Raw genomic sequence first — 22,638 nt, 5'->3', positions numbered from 1 at the left:
ACCCAAAATGTATTTTTTTTTTTTAATGGCACATATGGATATGTTTTTTTAATGCAGTTTAAATGTTATGTGGCTGTATAAGCAGTTGTTTTGAAATTAAAATTGATGATAAATTACTATTTCCCTTTGCAGTTTGAACGGCCCATTTTACCTGAACAGCTGGCCCATTTTACCTTAAACTGCTCATGCAAAAAAAGTTGGCACAACTGATGTTTCAAGAACTGTAGGGCCTAAATAATTATATTTTATTACATAATTTCAACACAAAATTATCAAAAACAGTCATTATTAATCATAAATACACATGGAATAGGCATATATGGTATTGTATTATTGTCCCAAACGATTTACCAAAAAGTGGCCCAATTTAGCTGATATCACCCTACTAAATTAAAAAATAAATAAATAAATAAATACAATTTAGTTTTCAGAAGCTGGTGTTAGGGTTTTCATTGGATAGTGAATAAAGTCTAGCATTTATGATTTAATTGTTATAATTACTTGTTATTACAGGACTATTCATCAAGTCAAGTGGAATGGCAAAAAGGCCTATGTTCGAACGATTTAAAAATGACATTAAAATGTATTTGGAAACCATATCTAAAAGTAAAAACTTTTTTTCTGTATTTTGTTTCTGTTCGTAGAGTTTGCCGGGATCTCCAAAAACAAAAACACTGAAATGATCCGACTCTTAAGAATGATTCATTTGCGAATCGGTAGTTGAAGTTGAATGCAAAATTGCAAAAAGAGACTGTTTTATTATTAAAGAGGCTTTGGTTAAACGCTATATTTGATAATGTGTTATAAAAAAATTCTCTCGTAAACAACTGGGAAAACATAGTCACAATAATGGTCCTAAAAATACAGATTCATGTTTGTGTGTGTGTCTGTTGTGGCGAGTTCACGACTTTCCCTGCACCTTCACACACTTTTGTTTATTTTACTGCTTGTGGACTTACCTTGACATTATTACTCTTCCAAATGCTCAACTTTTCACCTTCGTGTTTATCTGCTTTTACAGCCTCTAAGCAATGAAGTGAAACCCTACTATCTCGCTCTTATCAGCGCGCCCTTCTGACTACGGCACAAAATCTGGTCTCTAATTGGTCAATAGACAGGGGCTAATCAATATTTGCTGAGATACGCATATGTCGAATAAGGGATTTTTGTGGAGAAAAAAAAACTAAAATATGATGAACTGTAAGTGAGCAAATCCGTTAAAAATAGGCTATGTGCAGTATTGTTTTGAAAATATTTCAATATTCAGTGCACTTCTGCCCTCTTGTGGTATTTTTAGCACATCATTCCTCAAACAGACTGAAATATGACTTATTTTTGATTATAAGTTTATATCCTATAATAGCTATGACAAATGAGTAAGACGTAAATAATAAATAAATACGAACAAATATATAATCCTGCCTGCAAAGGCTGAACTCCATGAATATTAATGACGTGATGTGGCGTTCCCCTACTTGATAGGCTGAAAGGCGAACATTAGTATGCTGGCGACCTAGCCTCTTATGAATATTAATTAGGAAAGTTACTAAGCAACGTCGGCGCTACTTGATATGTATGAGCACGGTCTTCGGGAAGGGCTGCAGCAAGATGCGCTGACGTCACAGTAGGAGGAGAGCTGAAGAGTTGGACCACTTTTCTCCATCCTAGCGATGATGGCGACCCAACACCATGATCAAGCAGAAAAGAAGAGGAAGAAAGAAAGAAAGAAAGAAAGCGAGGCCCTTTTCAGCTCGAAATGAGTTCGGATTTCAATTAATTCGACTTCTGTTGTTAGTATGACTGGATCTTTCACTTTGTATTGGCTCGGGTATAAGGTGTAGGTGCCTCCATCCATCCGTCCATCCAGCGCAGTGGAGGGGACGGGCCGAGCCGATGGCTGCTGGGGGCGGAGGAGGAGGATGCGGGGAGTCGGTGGAGCGGCTGAAGCGCGAGCTCGCGGAGGCGAACCGGGAGAAGGTCCGGGCGGCGGAGTGCGGGCTGGCGGTGCTGGAGGAGAACCAGAGCCTCAAACAGCAGTATGCGGAGCTCGAGGCCGAGCAGGAGACCCTCAGACAGGAGCTGGAGCAGCTGCAGGAGGTACAGCTCACTCTCCTCTCAATGCACTGACCGCTCCGTTTAAAAACAAGGGCCTGTTGTGGTTCTATGTTATAGCACATAACAGAATAAAAAAAAAAAAAAAAAAAAAAACACCTTAAAACAACAAAGTAGAATAGAGTGTTTCCAAAAATCCGTTCATGTCATGTTGTTATGGAATAGAATATTGTCAACAAATATATTTCATTATGTTATGGAGAAATAAACAAAATAGAAAACAATAGAATTAAATGTTGGCAAAACTCTGGTCACATCCTGTTATGTTATGGAATAGATCACTGATATTTTATAATATGATGTTTTATGATATGGGAAATAAAAAAAATACAATATATTAGATTACAGCAAACAAAATCTGCTTATTTAAAAAAAAGAAAAAGTAGAATACAATAGACGATTGCAAAAACCTGTTCATGTCATGTAATGTTTGGATTAGAATATTGACAGCATGTGTGTTATGCTGTGTTATGCTTTCCTAAAATAATAATAAAGTATATAATATTGTAAAGAATCTGGTTATGTTATTGAATAGGGGTAGACTTTTGCAATGTCATTTTATGTTTTAGAATTAGAATGTCAACATATACAGTATTTTGTTATACTAAAAATAATAAAAGAAAACAATAGAATAGAATATTGTCAAAAATCCAGTTATGTTATTATTGAAAAGAGTAGAACGAATTAGACTATTGCAAATAAATAAATACACCAATAAAAAGAACTTACTAAATAAGTAAAATAGAATCACAAATCGGTTCATGTCATGTTGTGTTTTTGGAAAAGAATATTGACAACATATTATGTTATTGAAAAGCAAATATTAGAATAATAGAATGGAATATTGTCAAAGATAGATTGACATCCAATATGTGTGCAGAAAACAGTAGAAAGAATTGCAGAACAGAACAGATTATAGCAGAAAAAATTGCTAGTCACAAAAAATATTTTAACTACATGAAAAGCAAAGCAAGTGTAACTGATGTCCTGTAAATCACACACACTAGAGACTGCTGTACTGAAACTGCAGTTGTGGGTATATCAGCAGAAATAAAGCAGTCAGTGGCTCTGATTTTGCGTCGATGGCCTTTGTACGACAGGAAATATCATACAGAAAAGGCGATCCTCCATCTTCAGTGGCTTGAATAATATATGTTGTTTTGTGGCTGTCAAAGATCGTGTGTCTGCTCAAGCCTGTTTGTTTGCAACATTTATTTACTTGCAACACAATTTAGCTCTAATGATGTAGCTACTTTTAAATCCTCAGCAGCTGTCTCAAAAGACTTGCAGAGGAAATGATGTTCTTGCCTAATGCGTTTCATCACACAGTGCATCCTCGTCTATATTCCCACAGTCTGAGTTTATTACTCTTGCTGGCTCCGGTGGACTGTGCTGAATGTTAGCTCATGGCGACGGCTGCTAGCAAACACACTAACAGATAATAAGATTGAGTCACATAGAAACACGTCTGATTCAAGAGTCCTTCATGAGCACTTGAGTATAAAGACTGTCATGAAACCCAAAGCCATTGATTTAACATGAAACATCTGCTTTGATTTTTTAGCTTTTCTTGGGTTGGAGCTGATAAAGATGGAAAATAAGAACATGTGATTGAAAAGGAGAATTGGCAGGCTTTGCTAATACACTCAGCAGATCTTTAATTGGCTGCTTCGGGTTCTCCATTAAAATCTCAATGAACTGTAATTGATCGTTGACTAACAGATCAGCTCTGCGCTGGAAACTTGGTCAGAAATTTGGCATTTAGCGATTTTCTTCTGTATGATGATGTACTGGGATTAAAACCATCGATATTGCATGATATAATCATAAAATACAAACTATTGGGTAAAAATATTTTATTATTATTCAGGTCAAACTAAAGAAAGAATAAGTATTGTAAGAATGTTTTAAAAAAATGTATAATCAATATTTCTAACCCTTTTATCCACTTTATTAGATTCTTTATTCTAGCATTTCTTATGTTTACATACAAGTATGTATAATATATATACACACACACACACACACACACACCACACACACACACAAGTGAAGGTATATTAGAATCTTTGTCTGCATGTGATGCCTGTAAATTAAAATCCAGTTAGATTTTTTTTTATTGTCATTATTGAACATAGCTCATATAAGTTCTTGTAATATGCATTTTGTTGGTAATTATCTGTATTCCCGGGTGTATGAAATAGTAATGGTAATCTGAGGCATACCAGATGATGAAGGCATCTGCTGATATATTATTCATAAATATCTATTTCTGACATTCAAGACTCCCCATCGGCCTGCTACTATAAACTTGAGACTGGGGAAATAATATGCTTAAAAATGTAAATAATAAAAGTAATATTATAAAATAAAATAATGTTTTGTTATTATATTGCAAAAAAAAAAAAAAAAAAAATATATATATATATATATATATATATATATATATATATATATATATATATATATATATATTTTATTTATTATTTTTTTTTTTTTTTTTTGCAAAAGCATGTTTCCCAGAGTCCTTTCTGTTTCTTTGGCCAATCCATAACCTGGTGAGTTCAGATGCTTCCAGGAGCCTCATGTGACCTTCCCAAGAATTCCCATTACAAACGGCCATTCATACTGCTCTTAGTGCACAGACTATTTCTCTTCATAATGAACAGGAGTTTGTTCAAAACGTCTTTATAGTTGTTTACTTGCATTCCTCTGATCACATGAATCATTCAGAGCGAGCCTCACAAACACACTTCCCACAGTCTTTCATAATGAACAAGAATAGCTGACAGTTTATTGGCTGATGCCGGTTTACCTCCATTTGCAATATTGGCATCATTATCGGTGTCTGTTGTGGCTTGTAAGCTGCCAATCAAACACAGCATCAACAGTTGTTCCTTTAATATCCCAAATACAAGCAAAACACACTCAGATGTCATCTAGTCTGGGTGTAACGTGTCTGATATACATTCAATCCTCAGTACATCATTTTTCACTCCGACTGAGAGTCTTCTAAAGGCTTTGAGGATTGAATCTGAATTTAGAGCGATAACACCTAGAGATATTTGAGGATGTGCTTTATTCAAGTGGAAAAAAGGAGAGTTTCGTTTTATTTTCATGAGAATTCTGGGTTCTTGCATTTGAATATCTTTAGATTATTATATGATTAATCTGATTGCTGTAATGGCTTATTATTAGGGCCATTTACACATTAATTTTAAAATGTTACCTATTCACTGTTGATGAATGTTTGGACTGCATTTGCTAATTGCTGATTGGTGGTAATATGCTTTAAGAGCATGCTGAAGTGGTTTCCAGATGAGGAAATCACTCATTTCTAAACTGGGGTTGGTTTTCTCGGTGGTGCACCATGTGTGGCTGGTAATGTGCGTCAGATGAAAAATACAGAGGTGCATTAGTTGCAGCAGCTCAGAGCAAAAAGCATCAGTCGGTGGAGAAGCATGTCATGTCATGCAAAGATGCTTTAAAACAGCTCAAGAGGAGATTTCAGCATATGTTTTCAAAATAACCTCGGCAAACCATTATATTGAAACAACAGATATAATGTTGAATGAAGACAAAAAGGTGCTTTGTGACATTTGAAGCATCCACTTTATATTTTGAAATTATCCAGTGACGGATCTCTTCATGCCAAGTTCCTGAAGTGCTCAGGCCAGAGCTTGGAGACATTGAGTTATGAATTATGGATTGGACAGATCCAGGCACTTAGGGGCAGACATCAGGTTGTATAATATGCACAGAGAAACATTTGCTGCATAATTCACATGATGAGTGATGTCATGCACTTGGCTTCATTAAAAAAGTGCCTGGGTGAATCTTGCACATCCGGGTCACATTTAACACTAAAATCATGAGTAAATAAAATTATAAATTCATTTGCATAAAGAAAACAAAGCATATATGACATTATTGTCATGCAATCACATTTTGTAAATTGTCTTTATTTTTAAGAGACGTCATTATTGTAATTCAATGTCAATAATTTAAGCAATACAGCTAAACAATCTATTATATATTGAAACATAATGTTTAAAATATATGTATATACATGTTTATATTTGTAAAATTTTTATATTATTAAATATATAATTTATATATTATGTTTTTTAGCAATTTAAATGTAACATTATCTTTGTAAGAAACACATTAACTTTTAATTTTTAATTTAATCTCTTTATGCTCAACGGTGTCATTATTGTAATACAGTGTAAATCATTTTAACAATATATTTAAATACTATCTGTCTTTTTTATTTTTATAAAACAGTAAAAAAAATAGGCTTCACTTCCTTTCATCAATATAGTTAATTTAGTCTTTTGTTGATAAGTTTTTGTTAAGCATAACTGCTTATTTTATTGGCTCTCTCTGACTCAAATATGATATGTTAAACTGTTCTTGATCATATACAGAAATGTAATCATATACCAGTTAATATAGACAATATATATAACTCTCAAGCACACTTTCACAAATTCAGGCAATGTCAAAGCCGTCAGTAGCTGATTAATGCTAATAATTATTTTGTATTAAAAAACACCTTCCAGACATGGAGGCATGGTTTCCACCAGCTGTCTCTCACAAGCATTGAGCAACAAGCATCTAAGAGTCATCATGTTTCTGTTGGAGATCTGATTCCTGTACAGAAATAAACTGACTTTGAGCTCTGCTGCAGAGTGGGTCACATATAAAGGTTCACTGCGGCCCACGGGCCTTCATATCGATCCGTGGTGTTTGTGTGGAGCTCTCTACAGAAAATTATAAGACTCATTTTACTGCCTGCCTCTCACAGCGCCAGCATACATCTGAAAAACCCACCAACACTGTTAAAACTAGAACGGACAGACTGAAAGACGGACAGACGGACTGAAAGATGGACAGACGGACTGACGGACTGACGGACTGACGGACAGACAGACGGACTGACGGACTGATGGACAGACAGACGAACAGACGGACTGACGGACAGACAGACGGACTGACAGACTGATGGACAGACAGATGGACTGACAGACTGATGGACAGACAGACTGATGAACAGATGGACAGACGGACTGCCGGACAGACAAACTGACGGACAGACAGACAGACTGAAAGACGGACAGACAGAGGGACTGAAAGACGGACTGATGGACAGACAGACGGACTGAAAGACGGACAGACAGAGGGACTGAAAGACGGACTGATGGACAGACAGACGGACTGAAAGACGGACAGACAGAGGGACTGAAAGACGGACTGATGGACAGACAGATGGACTGAAAGACGGACAGACAGGCGGACAGACGACGGACAGACAGACGGACAGACAGACTGACGGACTGACGGAAAGACAAACTGATGGACAGACTGAAAGATGGACAAACTGACGGACTGACGGACCGACGGACAGACCGACAAACTGACGGACAGACTGAAAGACGGACAGACAGACGGACAGACGGAATGACGGACAGACAAACTGAAGGACAGACGGACAGACTGAAAGATGGACAAACTGACGGACAGACGGACAGACCGACAAACTGAAAGATGGACAGACGGACAGACAGACGGACAGACAAACTGAAAGACGGACAGACAGATGGACAGACAGACGGACAGACAGACAGATGGAATGACGGACAGACAAACTGACGGACAGACTGAAAGATGGACAAACTGACGGACTGACGGACAGACGGACAGACAGACAGACTGAAAGATGGACAGACGGACAGACAGACGGACAGACGGACTGACGGACAGACAAACTGACGGACAGACTGAAAGATGGACAAACTGACGGACTGACAGACAGACCGACAAACTGAAAGATGGACTGACGGACAGACAAACTGACGGACAGACTGAAAGATGGACAAACTGACGGACAGACCGACAAACTGACGGACAAACAGATGGACAGACAGACGGACAGACAAACCAACGGACAGATAGACAGACTGAAAGACGGACAGACAGACGGAGGGACAGACGGACTGACAGAGGGACTGACAGACGGACAGACAGGCAGACAGACAGATAGATAGATGCAGTCATCATCAATTATTCCTTATTTAATCAGTTTCACATTGTTGGGGTATAGTGAAAGTATCTCAAAGCTTTTTAAAGAAATACAGTCAAAGGAGCTCAGACATGATCGTCATGATAAATCAGTATGAAATATCATTGCATATAAAAATAGTATCTAATATTGTTGTTGGCAGAAGAGAATCTTACCTCAGAATATATAATAAATAATAAGATGACAATTTCTTTTATAAGGAAAAATGAACATGATATTGTGCTTGATTAGACCTGATGGCTGTGATGTAGTTCATGTTATTATGTAATAAATGCTTTTGGTAAGAGCCAAAGCTGGTCTGGTGTTAACCTTTCAACCCTGGTGCAGATTACTGACCCGCTGCCATGATCAACATTCATCTGTTTAATTTGTGATTATTCCACATCACAAGGTCTGAAATCAAGTTACTGATTTGTGGGATGAATAAAGCGTGATAAGAGTCCTGTGATAAAGGCCCAGTGCGTCACTCATTATAACACACGAGGGAAGAGTCACTCCATGTTACTGAAATGCCTAAATATAGTCTGAGCTAACACATGAACTAATATTACATGAGGTTTTCTTGATAAAACTATATAATACTGTCATTATCAGTTAACTACCTTAACTTTACAGCCTTCCCCATATCCTGGAATTATCGTCACACAATATTGTCCAATAAGAAGATCTTGGCATGGTTTTCATAGACCCTCTCAAGGGAAAATTCGGTCTCAACGATTAATACCTTGAGTTAGATGTGGGTTAAACTGATTTGAGCGATAGTAATAGTAACTCTCACACAGTACACTAGACATTCGGTCATTCTGTCTCCCATCATGCTGTAGAACGCTGTGATCGGTTCTGTCCCATAATGCACTGTCCATAAGTCTGTGATTTCATACCTGAAGCACTAAGCTCCTCTGCATCTCCTAATTGATTTTTTACACTATTTCTCGGTTGAGCGCTGCATTGATTTCTCAGTGTCTTATGCGAGATCACCATTGTCATCTATTCCTCTCACGCCTTCCGGATTATGAACAATGTTGCCTGAACTTCACCTTGTATTGTGAGGTCACCGAATCAGTGTCTCCTGCACTTTACACCTTTGCTTTTGAACTACTACAATTTTAATATTAGATAAAAAAGACACACGAACAGCAACCAACTCATCCAAATGAGTGCATATTGTATGCATTAAATGCATTAAAATCACAGGTAAAAAAAAACACCTTAGTATTGATTCTTATATCAATATTGATATACTGATACTTCAGTATCTATACGCCTATCCCTATAAATCACAGACCGCTTTTGCTTTTTGTGTTACCGTCTAGCTAAATCCACTGCCTTAAAATTGGGTTTCACTTAAATGAAAAACGGATGCATTCCTTCCCATTATTTTACAACTGAAAAACTTTTTATTGCAAGTGATTGTGTGAAAATAGGCTATTAGCCCAAACTTTTTAAATGCATACTATTTAAAATGTCCTGTAATTTGCGATGCATTAATTCTGATCTCCCATACTATATACTAGATTTTAAGTAAAAATCGGGATGCAGCTGAAGTGTTTCTTGCATGCTTTTTATGCATGCATATCATATAACACTTCTTCTTCTTTCTCTTCCTCAGGCTTTCAGCCAGGTGTACACCACCCAAAAGAAGGTGGCTGAAGATGGGGAGAGCAACGAAGAGACGCTGCTCCAGGAGTCAGCCACTAAGGAAGCGTACTACATGGGCCGCCTGTTGGAGCAGCAGGCCGAGCTGAAAAGCAGCAGATCGCAGGCCTCCTGCACGCAGGCTGAGAACGAGAGACTCAGCACCATCCTACTGGAGCTGAGAGAGGTCACACACTCTCTGCATTAATCAATTCTAGGTTTGACATCATAAATGTATCCTCATGGCAGGTTTTGATAGGTCTTTCCCCTCTGTGTCTCTCAGAGTAATGAGATGTTGGAGTTGCAGAGAAGCCGGATGAGAGAGGAGATCAAGGAGTATAAATTCAGAGAGGCCAGATTACTGCAAGACTACACCGAATTGGAGGAGGAGAACATCTCGCTTCAGAAACTGGTGTCCACGCTCAAGCAGAACCAGGTAAACACACTCACAATTAACCCCTGGTGAGACACATTTCCACTAAAGGAAAGCAAGTTCTGGGCCAGAAAAATGTCTTTGCACCAGTCTTTCTGGTTTCAGACCTAAGTTAATAATATCATCACCCAATACATTTTTAAAACCAACTTGCTGACACAAAACTAGATCACTTCCATCATATGCAACATGCATTCAGTTGTGTTTCCCCAACTTAATTTTCCCCAACCATCTGAAATTATATTATTTTTTAAATATTATTAAATGATAAAGTATTATTATTAAAGTTATAAAACATCATATGTGAATTGATTGATTACTTAAAAAAACTTTTGTATTAATTTATTAACTTATCAACTTAAATATGTATATAATAAAAAAAATATATGATTATATTTATATGTAAATATTACATTTTTATTGATTATGACTTTTTCATTATTTTTCTTATATTTTTGTTAAATTATATTATACTTATTTTTAAATACATATTTTCTTACCAATTGACTATAATACATTTTATTTATTTTATATAAATCAACGACCTTAAAAGTCTTTACATTTATATTTTAAATTAATTATATTTAAACTGATATTCAAATATCTTCTAAAAAGTTAAATATTTATACAGTACATATTAATAAATCTTATAAGTGTGTATATTTTTTATTTTATATTGAACATATTTTATAAATGATTTAAATAACTTCTGACCATTAAGCCACAGATGGCATAAATACACTCAATTATATTACTGTAAATGTTCAAATATATTCTCAAAACTAAAAAGACATTTAAGCATCATATGTGTTCGTTGCAGGTTAGGTAGAAACAGTCTCAGATATTTCCAGAATCAAGACAAATGGTTATCCTCTGTTCTTTCAGGTGGAGTATGAAGGTTTGAAGCATGAAATCAAAGTACTGAAGGAGGAAACAGCCTTGCTTAACAGCCAATTAGAAGACGCACTGTGCCTGAAGGACATCTCCGAGAGCCAGTTGGAAGAAGCTTTGGATTCTCTGAAAAGCGTGCGAGAACAGAAGTACGCTCTGCGCAAGGAATTAGCACATCATCTAACCGTGTGTGACGGGGGTTTCAGCTCAGGCTGTGCCCATCTGATCGCCCTGACCTCAGCGCCACCTAGTGGCAGTGCCACCCCGACAGCCGCCACATCGCCCAGCAGCGAGGACGGGGGCAAGTGCAATGGACATCTGCTTCAGGGTGCGGCGGGTTCAGCCTTGAGCCGACTAAATGGAGACTTCAGGCCAACGGGTTTGAGAAAGACTGAAATTTTGACCCCTGATCTCTTCAGTGAGCTCAATGGCCCTGAAATCTTGAAGCTAAGACAACAACTTCAGCAGGTGAGGATGAAGGAGCAGAGCTTATGTAAGCTACACCCATATAATGAATATATAAACATTTCTATCAGCATGCAAAGCTTTAAGATTCTTTTAAGTATATCTTTGGGATGTTTTTTTTTCTCTTAATTCACATATTTTGAAGCTTTTTTTAAAAGCTCAAGATCCTACATAGTGAGAAACGACTGCTGCATTGGTTTAGGCGTTGTTCTGTTTACAACTGGATGCTGCAGTGTCGTGGGATGAAATATGAGACCACCATACACACTAATGGGCCATGTTACTGGCTTATTTATATCCTTCCTCTCACAAGAGATCACTGTTCCTAGTGCAAGTTCATTTGAATCATATACATATGAACTTTGCATCCATGTTAAACAATGAATATGCATTAACTGTGCAAAATGCACCATCCATGTGTGGCCTGCTTTTAAATTAATTCTAGGAGAAACATATGGGTTGATTATATTAAGCATATCTACATTAAGTCTCCTGAGCAATTAAATGCTCCTTTGCATGCATTAGTTTAAGCCAACACATTACAGGCAAAAGCATTCTTCTTTTAGACTAATGCAAGAAAACATCCAAAATACACATTTATGTGTTTGTTTTATTAAATGTTATGTTTTTACTGCTGTAGATTTTAATTACAATGCATATTTTTAAAGGCCATTTTTTTGAGTTGATAGAGTCTTTTTTTTCATTCACTAAGCCTGAAAACATCCGCTAAGAACTAATGGTAATATGTCAACAAAATGAAACAAGAGTTTTGAACCTGGCTTCATCCAATGGCTTCATTTAAACATAACATTTGAGAAAAGTTGTACTACAAAACAATTGCTTTAATGCACTTTGATTAATCACTTGAGGACAGTTTGGTGATATCTAATCCTTGCTGGTTGACTATTCTCACCTACAAGATTTCACTGATGTTTTGTATGGTTCTGATGGTTTATCAATCATCTTCACCAGCATCAGGACTAACCTGCATACACCAACTTGCATGTAAACTCATTAGTTGCCTTGTTTATGTGCTGCAGGTGGAACTTGAAAAAGCGTCTTTGCTCAAACAGCTTGCAGGAATCACAGGCTTTGCTCCGTCACACACAGGGGGCGCTGACCGAGCAGCACGAGAAGGCCAGCCGCTTGGGCGAGCGATTCCGGAAACTCTGTCGCAAGCACAGCAGTAAGGAAAACAAGGAGGAAGAGGAAGACGAAGAAGAGGAGACAACATGCATCCCTGGCGTCCAGGAAGGGCCGAGTCTGGAATTGCTGCAATGTAAATACAGGGTGGCTGTGACGGAGGTGGTAGGGCTGAAGGCGGAGCTTAAGGAGGTGAAGGATAGATATAATGAGAGCGTGGAGGCAAGAGCGCGGGCGGAAGAGCGGGGCAAGGTACAGCTGCGAGAGCTGGAGACACAAGTGGCACAGCTGGAGCGCAGATGCAGGGAAAGCCGGGAGAAGGCGGTGAATCTGGAACGCGAGCTGCGGGCCGCCAATAACACAGGCTTGGAGACGCAGGGAATCCTGGGAACCGCCCAAGAAGAGCTAGCGACATTCAGTGAGGAGTTAGCGCAACTTTACCACCACGTCTGCCTGTGCAATAATGAGACACCCAACCGTGTTATGCTGGACTATTACCGGCAGGGCCGGACCCCGACGCGCATTTCCACCCCTGGCCACAAGGGGCAGGACGATCACCGTGTGCTGTTGACCCCGCGCCTCGCACGCCGTTTAGCAGCGATTAACGCCGCAACATCCACCGAGTCTCGCAGCCCGTCGGACTCACCATCCAAAGAACCTCTCAATGCTGAGCAGAGCCCGGTCCGTACGCCACTGGGTTCCCCTGTGGTTAGTGCCTCTTCCTCATCTTCATCGTCATCCCCAGCACCAGAGTCGGTCACCGGATCCGACCTCCGGCGTGAACCCACCAACATCCACCACCTCAACGCCATCATCCGTGACCAGATCAAGCACTTGCAGAAGGCGGTGGACCGCTCGCTCCAGCTGTCCCGCCAGAGAGCGGCTGCCAATGAACTCGCCCCGCTGATGGACAAGGACAAGGAGGCCTGTTTGGAGGAGATTCTCAAGCTCAAGTCCCTCCTGAGCACAAAGAGGGAGCAGATTGCAACCTTGCGCATTGTGCTCAAAGCCAACAAGCAGGTAGGCTAATCAGCTCTGTTTATTACCCTGCATCCTATTGATTGCCATGAGGCCTGGGAGTATTCAACCATGGGAGCCTTTACACTGACTGAGACCCTGGCTTCTCATTAAAGTTACTTTGTAGCTTCTACGTGTCTTAGTAAAAAATATTATGTTTCTGCATGGGTTGCTATCTTTTGCCTACAGTAGCCCTGAGTATCAAGACTATTAACCATCGGCATTAAGCCTGGTCCACTTTGCATCTTATTCTGATGTTGAATTTCTTGGTAAACCGGTTACCAAGGCTATCTTTAGCCTACTGCAGTCTTACATACCAAGATTTTTAACTATCTACATAAAGTCTAGTCCACTTTGCTACTTATTCCAGCCATCTTATTCAGACCACTCTGTAACTGTTAAGTTTCTCTATAGATCACTATATTTCGCCTACACTAGTCCAAGATTATTAACCATTAGCATTAAGCCTGGTCTACTTTGTAACATTCTCACATCAAATTTCTTGGCAAAACTGTTATGCTTGCACATTAATGGCTATTTTTCACCTACAGTTGTCTTGCTTACCAAGATTTTTAACTATCGACATAAAGTCCACTTTATGGCTCATTCTGATATTTCATTAACATTGCTCTGTATTAGCTTCTGCATTTTTTTGCATTTAAAACTTAAATTTCCATACGAGTCATTAAGTTTCACATACAGTCTTGCAATCCAAGATTTTTAACTGTGGGCATTAAGTCTGGTCCACTTTGCAATTTATTCTTATTAACGTTGCTCTGTAACTTCTACAATACGTTTTCACATGAGTTGCTAACTTTAGCTTACAGTAGCCTCGCGTATAAAGTTTTATAACTATAAGTTTTGGGCTGATATAAGGTATGAACACCTCAAATGGTCTCAGTCATCCCTAAAAGCACCCACAATTTAATCATGCTCATCCACCTCTTCTTTTGTGGTTTGATTTGATTCACTTACATTGTGAACACAAGTGCCTTAAACCAAACAGAGAATTTTTTATATATTTGATAACGCTAAGTTGGCAAACATTGGCAAATCTAATGGTTAGATCTTTCTCAAAAGCTCCAGTATCTTGTAAATATGCACCTCGACGGAGGAGTTTGATGTATAGCCGCTTAAATGAAACATTAATGAAAAGGGACTGTATCCAACACATCATTTCTTTATCCTTGTTGGCCACTGTGTGATATAAAGCAATGTTGTATGACCCTTCCAGGCCAGAGATGATTAATGCACATTATGATTTATCGATCCCATACCAGAGAGAAAGTGCTGCTCTCTATGGGCTGCAAAGTAATTACTACATCCATTACTATGTGCAAACACACACAAGAGGAGTTCTTAGTTACTCCAACTACAAGAGTTCAGCTGAATGAAAAGTTCACTGAATAAAGTTAGATTATGCATTCTTAAAGTGGGCCTGTAAACCAAAACAATTATTTGGTAACTGCATCCCATATGGAAACTAACATATTTAGCAGGGCTGCTATAATAGTCCATGTGCAACCAACTGTGGTTTTTGAGTTAGAAAAATCTAAATGCATTCTTTTCAAAAAACACCTTAAATGGTCATAATTTGGTCCTATATTTAGCAATAGTGCTTAGTTAACCCACTGTTGACAGAACGAGTTGATTATTGGACATAATGTTGGTTGTAATGCTCATAGACGGCTGAGGTGGCTCTGGCCAACCTGAAGAGTAAATACGAAAATGAGAAGACGATGGTGACGGAGACCATGATGAAGCTGAGGAATGAGCTAAAGGCCTTGAAAGAAGATGCGGCCACCTTCTCTTCCCTCAGAGCCATGTTCGCCACACGGTGAGAAATACACTATACACAAAATACATTTGTTTGTAGTTCATTTCAATTAACCATTTCTCCAAAACAAATCAAATCATTCTTTATAAAGAAGTTCATTTTAGGAAAGAGCATACAATACAAAGTGCAAAAAGAGCTACTCATTGGAAAACAAAGCTTAATACTGGAAAAAAGATATTATTTTCCAGCTGTCATGCTGCTGAAATTCTGTTTAAGTTAGTTTATTTTCCAACATTGCTTTACAACGTTCACTGGTGCAGCATCCATCATAAGCTTAGAGACTGCTGCCGAAGCAATATCTGTCAAGTTTTTCCCAAATGAGATTTGGTTAATTTTTGCAGTTGAGAGCAAATTCAGGTGGACAGATGACTGAATAATGAATCCACCTTAGCGTCCACAGCACATCTGAGAGGATGTTTGTCATACTAATTAGAGATGCATGATGGGGGGAAAACTAATTGTGATTTTTCAGATTTTGTTTTATTATTTAGATGTTTTGGGGTGATATATCAATATATCTTAATAATAATTATTATTATTACTACTACTTCTACTAAATAAAACGTAAGAAAAAAAATCAATTTGTAATATGTCCATGTAAAATAATAATAATAATTAGTAGTAGTAAATAAAAAATGAAACAAAATTAGAAATATTCCTGTAATAATATTTCACTGTAAAATTATAATAAAAAAAACGTTTAGGTAAAATAATAATTATTTTATTTTACAATTCAACTTTAAAATGTTGCAACATCCAGCTTTTTGATGATTTTGACTGAAAACCGCATGGAAAAATCTAATTAATTTTTCTATTTCTATTTATTTAATTTATTTTTTTGGTTATATATCAATATGACTTTATAATAATAAAAATAATTTTTACTTCTACACTAAATAAAATATTAAACAAGAAACCTTTAAATTATTATTAAATTCTAAAAATAAATTAAGAGTGCAATATTTTACTGTAAAATAAAAAAAACTATATTTAATAAAAAATTATTATTTTATGTTGAACCATCAAGTTTTTTATTTTGGCTGAAAACCACAGAAAGCACTGTAAAGCTGATAAACAGGCAGTTTATAAGTGTTTCTAATTACAACTTTGGAAAGATGGCTGGCTCATGTTGCGTTATATCTCTACTGAGACACTGAAAAAATTATTATGATCATTTATTTAAATAAACCACAGCCTTATCGGTTTTGTTTCGATTAATCATCCAGCTCAAACACTAGTTTGTTCTTTCTTTCCGTTCAGGTGTGATGAGTATGTGTCTCAGCTGGACGAGATGCAGAGACAACTCGCGGCGGCGGAGGACGAGAAAAAGACGCTGAACTCTCTCCTCCGCATGGCCATCCAGCAAAACTTGCCCTCACGCAGAAGCTGGAAGACCTGGAGTTCGACCAAGAGCAGTCGCACCGGCCCCGTGTGGGAAAAATGTCCCGGCTGCGGAGCAGTACGCCCAAAGTAAGTGGATCTCCAGTCCCGCCCCTTCCCGACACCCTTTGACAATTACCGAGGTCCTTACTGCAGCAGCCGCTATCACCTCGCCCACCACAAACACCTTTACAGCCACCCACCTGTCCGCCCCAAATAGCCCGCCCTCCCTGGAGGCCCCTTCATCTCCCGCATCGTCCTCCTGGACGCCCCCAAACATGCCGTACCGCCATTGGACGATGGCCGTTCAAGCATATGTCGTCGAACCGCACACTTACACCAACCTACCCACTCATACCTCCATCCTGGCACGTCGCTATGCAAGTCAGTCGCACTATTCCCCGGGCTCCGCCCCTTCCTCGTCCTACCGCTCGCCCCTATTGGCCAGTCGCCGCTCCATGTGGAGCTCTTCCCAATCCCGCCCCCATCCCAGCCACTTCCAGCATTCTACGTCCCGCTACACGCCCCCATCGTCCACTTACAGTCCTCTGTATCCCAGAAACTACGGCTCCCAGCATCCCGCTACTGACGGGTGCCACAGAGAGGAGGACACACACTGGTTTCTGTGTTTGGGGGAGTGATTTCATTTTTTAACTCAGGGATTTAATGGAGCACAAGTGGCCTGGCCTTCTTCATAAGAGACCGTTGATCAGTTCTCAGGACACTGTGTTCTCTGTCCCGATCTGAGTGCACATGGACTGTTTCAAGTACACCAATGAGGGACTTTAAAAACAGATTACGCTTTCGCTTTTGTTATGGGTTGTTAGCGTTAGTGAATGTGTGATTGTCACTTGATTTGAACACTGAGAGTCAATGGTTGATTTATAACAACGAGATTTTATATGCAGTATCAGTCTCTGAGATGGCTATGTTTGGAATAGAATACTAGTATACCGCATCTAGTGTAGTGCACACTGTCTACTGTTTTCAAATAATACTGAAAAATTACTTTGCTGACAGTTTACTCACCCTCAGGCCATCCGGGATGTCTTCATCAAAACCAATTTGGAGAAATGTAGCATTGCATCACTTGCTCAGCAGATAGCAGATAAAAACATCACAATAGGCCACAAGTAATCCACTCTACTCCACTCAGCTAAATGCTGCATGTTTGTAAAAAACAAATCCATCATTAAGGCATTTTAACTCTAAACTGTCACTTCTGGCCAAAATACGAGTCCACAATCCATAATAACATATCAAATGTTCATTTTTGGGTGAACTATTCCTTAAAAAAAAAGAAAAGTTGGAAAATGTAGTAGGACATCTGCATTTCTTTGAGTTACTGTACATACTGGGTACAGTATGCATACTGCAGTATGCTGTTCCAAACAAAGCTATCCAGTGGATACACCCTATAAAGTGGCCCAGCCCATGTAATGGTGAATGTGCAAAAATTATTGAGTCACGTTTATAAAAATAAAGGAGACACTTTTAGTTTTTTGGTAAAGATTGGGTCATATGTGAACTCATTAAATTGTCAGTGCTTACAGGAACACGATAGTGACGCTGCATTGAATGTATGTCAATGACAAAGTGATGCATCTAGATGATTAAATTCTCAGGGAATATCATTCATTTTCAGCTGTCTAAAGGAGGGCAATAACATTGCAACACAGCACATATGATCTGCAGCAGTGATTTACACTATAACAGATGCAGTTCCCGTGTTCTTGTCTAGTCAGTGTTCTTCCGTTTGTTGTCATTTTATCAGTTGCATTGATGTTTTTGTTGATGGTTTTCCCCCTACGCATTCACATTTTGGCAAAACAGCATACTACAAAACTCACAGCCAGATAACATGCTGCCAAATGGCGCAGGAAGTGTCAAAACGCACTTAGGGAAGGACGTGCATGTGCCCAAACATCTGTTAAACGTCTTTTCTGTCCAAATGTTGCTGTATTTCATGAAAGGTGCCTGTGTTCTACCATTAAACGTCTTGTGTGCTGCACCATAGACACTGAATGGGCCACACACTGGCCTTTTAGAGCTATATCTGACCCACACCATACAACACATCACACAGTGCTTGAAGCATTTGACAGGTATCAAACCCTCAACCCAAGCGTGCCATGAATTCCCTGCATGCCATTTTTTTTAACTGTTGGTTTTCACTAAATACATTTTCACATTTTTATTTTGAAATAAATGGTTTATTCTGCAATTGCTGCAATTTTTCCAAAAAACAAAAACAATTTTTTTTTTATAATAAAATAACAATTTATTGCATTGTACTATTGGATTTTTTTTCTTAAGTTTCAGTAATCATGAGTTAAAAAAAAAACCCTGTATTGATTCTAATGGAAACATCACCGCTATTGCAGAAAGACTCAATTCTGCTCCCAGTTCATTGTTTAATTCATTATTGCTCACACAGGCCTCAGTACTGCATGAAATCGGGTGTAAATTTTAGTTTTGCACTCTGTTTGTGACTAGATCTAATATTACAACTGTAAGTAGGGGACAATCTTTATAAGGAGTTATAAAGAATATCTTTTCTCTATTCTTGCTTATATTTTATGAGGCATTTTGTGCTGTTTCATGCTGGTTTTGCTGCATTGAAGTCAAATCTGGGACTGATAAATGGGTGAAACTGATGATCGTTTTGGTTCATAAAGAGGGCTTTATGTAATCATCTTTGATCACATGAAGCAGTTTTAAGAGTGTTGTTCTCAAATCAGGACAGAAACCATGTGAGACCTCCTCTCTGTTGCACCTGAGGCCTGATGCACACAAACAAACAAACAAACATGTTTGCACATGATGACATCACCGCTCCAAAATCTAAAAACCCAATGTCTTGTCACCTCAATCAGACCGACGTCCAATTTGAGGGAACCTGTCAAATGCTTCCTGCTCCCGCATGACTTTCTCTTTGATTTCCTCTCATTCATGACGTTAACGATGTGTCACGCTCTGCACTAGCTGGAGTCGGTGATGAATGTGTTTTCTACTGTGTGTTACTGTAAACAGACACTTTGTACAAATGCAAAACACTGACGGCAGACTGTTATTCATGTCCCTGTCTGCTGTCACATGCATGTGTATACAGTACACGGCCTACAGAAAACAGTGTATATGTGAACTGGACCGTGATGTTGTATATTCTTCATATATACTGTAAATAACAGGTATAAATGCATTGACTGCGTCTGCGTCCTCATTATATCAGGACTGTTTTTATCAGTTGTCAAAGCATCTTAATATTTTTAAAAGAATATACTGGAAAATGCACCCACTTAACGTGTGTTTTGAATAATGGTAACTAGTTTCTCTAAAAACTGTAACACAGTTTAAGATATTTTAGATTTAGTCCGAGAGCTCTCTGTCCCTCCATTGAAGCTGTGTGTACGGTATACTGTCCATGTCCAGAAAGGTAAGAAAAACATCATAAAAGTAGTCCATGTTACATCAGAGGGTCAGTTAGATGTCGAAAATACATTTTGGTCCAAAAATAGCAAAAACGACGACATTATTCAGCATTGTCTTCTCTTCCGTGTCTGTTGTGAGTGAGTTCAGAACAAAGCAGTTTGATTCAATAAATCGGTTGAAGAAACGGTTCACTGGTTCTTTTTGCCCTCGACATAATGGCGTCATTGGCGATGATTGCCCTTGATTCAAGCCTTTGGTTTACCCCAGGCGGCAAGGAAGTCGACCGGAAGTTGAAGTCGGCCGCGAGCTGCCATCTTGTAGCAAGAACTTCACTTGCGTTAGCATCCCATTGACTTTGCATTCATTTGGCGTCAATTTGACAGCGAATAACTTTACATCTGAGGCGTTTAAAGACTCCATTTGTCCATTATTTATTTCTAAAGATGCACGACAATGTATAAAGGGCTCCATTACCTTTCTATGTTACATTAAGGCCCCGTAGAAACAGTTTTTGTAAAAATAGGCTAACGATTGCGTCATAACCACCTCGACTCTCTGTCGCACAGTAGAGAAATCACCGTCCAGACAGGAGGAGAAGTTCGCAGGCAATTAACTTAATATGGCGTACTGGTGTTACATTTTTAAAATACTATACAAAATAATTAATCAGAATATTTACTCCTGCTCACTCACGACAAAAACTCTCTCCCCGCTCAAGCTCCGCCGTCTCTGCAAGATTAACGATGGCAGTTTTCACGCACAGCTACTAGAAGATTTACATCTGTCAGACAGGTTGCTGAGTCGTCAAGCTCGTTTGAGTCCTGCGCGTCAGAAACTGAAGTGCTAAAAACGCTAAAAATGGGGCTTCACTTGTCTCAATTGAGTTCCAATGGGGTCGCTGTGTCCATTTCTTTACTTGTCTATGGTTTACCCGCGCTCATAACACAAGCACAGAATCAGTTCAGAATCAATTACCAAAAGAATCAGTTTGGTTCAGACGCTCTGTGTGTCGGTCTGCTTCACACTTGAATCACACATGCGCAGTTTCATCAGCTCCTCGGTTCACGAATCGACGCGTCTGACAGAAACGGTTCTTGACTCGAGAACGAGTCAGTCTGTTGTTCGTTATCTGGCTCGGCTCGGTGTTCATCTTCAGTTCTCTCTTCACAGCAGTTCAGTCCGTGTACTGTTTGAGTGCATGCATTACTCCGGGATATTGGTTTGTTTTAACTCAGAGGGAGTGTCAGACACATTAAAAAAGTGATTTGTGGATTAATGCGTATTGGAGACGCGAACCGTTTAAAACGCTTCAGTTCGATTGGTAAGCTGGTTCAAAAAGATCCGGTTACATCGAATGATTCGTTCGCAAAACCGGATATCACAAACTGCTTTGATTTGAACTCTCTCTCACAACAGACACGAAGAAAAAGACAATGCTGAATAAAGTCGTCGTTTTTTTATTTTGGACCAAAATGTATTTTTCGATGCTTCAAAATATTCCAACGGACCCTCTGATGTCACATGGACTACTTTTGATGATGTTTTTCTTACCTTTCTGGACAGGACAAAACGTTACTACCGTACACACAGCTTCAATGGAGGGACTGAGAGCTCTCGGACTAAATCTAAAATATCTTAAACTGTGTTCTGAAGAAAACGGAGGTCTCAGGGGTTTGGAACGACATGAGGGAGTTATTAATGACATCATTTTGATTATTGGGTGAACTACCCAAAAAAAAACATAATAGTCTGTGCTGCTCTTGTCTCACTGCTCTATTCTGCCGTCTAGCTGTGTGAGAACTAATCTGTCAGTCTCTTCTAGATAGTCAGCAGCCTCCTCCTGCTCAGTGCCACAGCGCTACCAAGAACTAACACACCCGACCCTGTTAACCTACAGGTAACCAGGTATGGAGTTGCTTTTTGTTCAGTATAATCTATATTTCATACACTACTGTTCAAAAGTATGGAGTCAGTTATTTTCATATTTTTTTTAAGCAAGAAATGAATGTTTCTCAGCAAGAATGCATTAAATTGATCAAAATATTTAATTAAAAAAACTTTTTTCTAGAGCAGCAAATCATATTATAAGAATGATTTCTGAAGATCATGTGACACTGAAAACCGGTGTAATGATGCTGGAAATTCAGCTTCGATTACAGTAAAAATTACAGTTTACAATATATTCAAATATAAAACAGTTATTTGAAA

General features: G+C 38.7%; 1 pseudogene; it reads left to right on the top strand.

Annotated features, from left to right (window-relative positions):
• Positions 1-1,708: 1,708 nt before the first annotated feature.
• LOC113081466 (protein bicaudal D homolog 1-like) lies at positions 1,709-22,274 on the top strand (annotated as a pseudogene).
• Positions 22,275-22,638: the final 364 nt, after the last annotated feature.

The sequence above is a fragment of the Carassius auratus genome, unplaced genomic scaffold, assembly GCF_003368295.1.
Source record: "Carassius auratus strain Wakin unplaced genomic scaffold, ASM336829v1 scaf_tig00034441, whole genome shotgun sequence".
In the NCBI taxonomy this organism is placed as follows: domain Eukaryota; kingdom Metazoa; phylum Chordata; class Actinopteri; order Cypriniformes; family Cyprinidae; genus Carassius; species Carassius auratus.
Note: the sequence above shows the minus strand (reverse complement) of the source record. Positions and strands in the feature narration are given on the sequence as shown.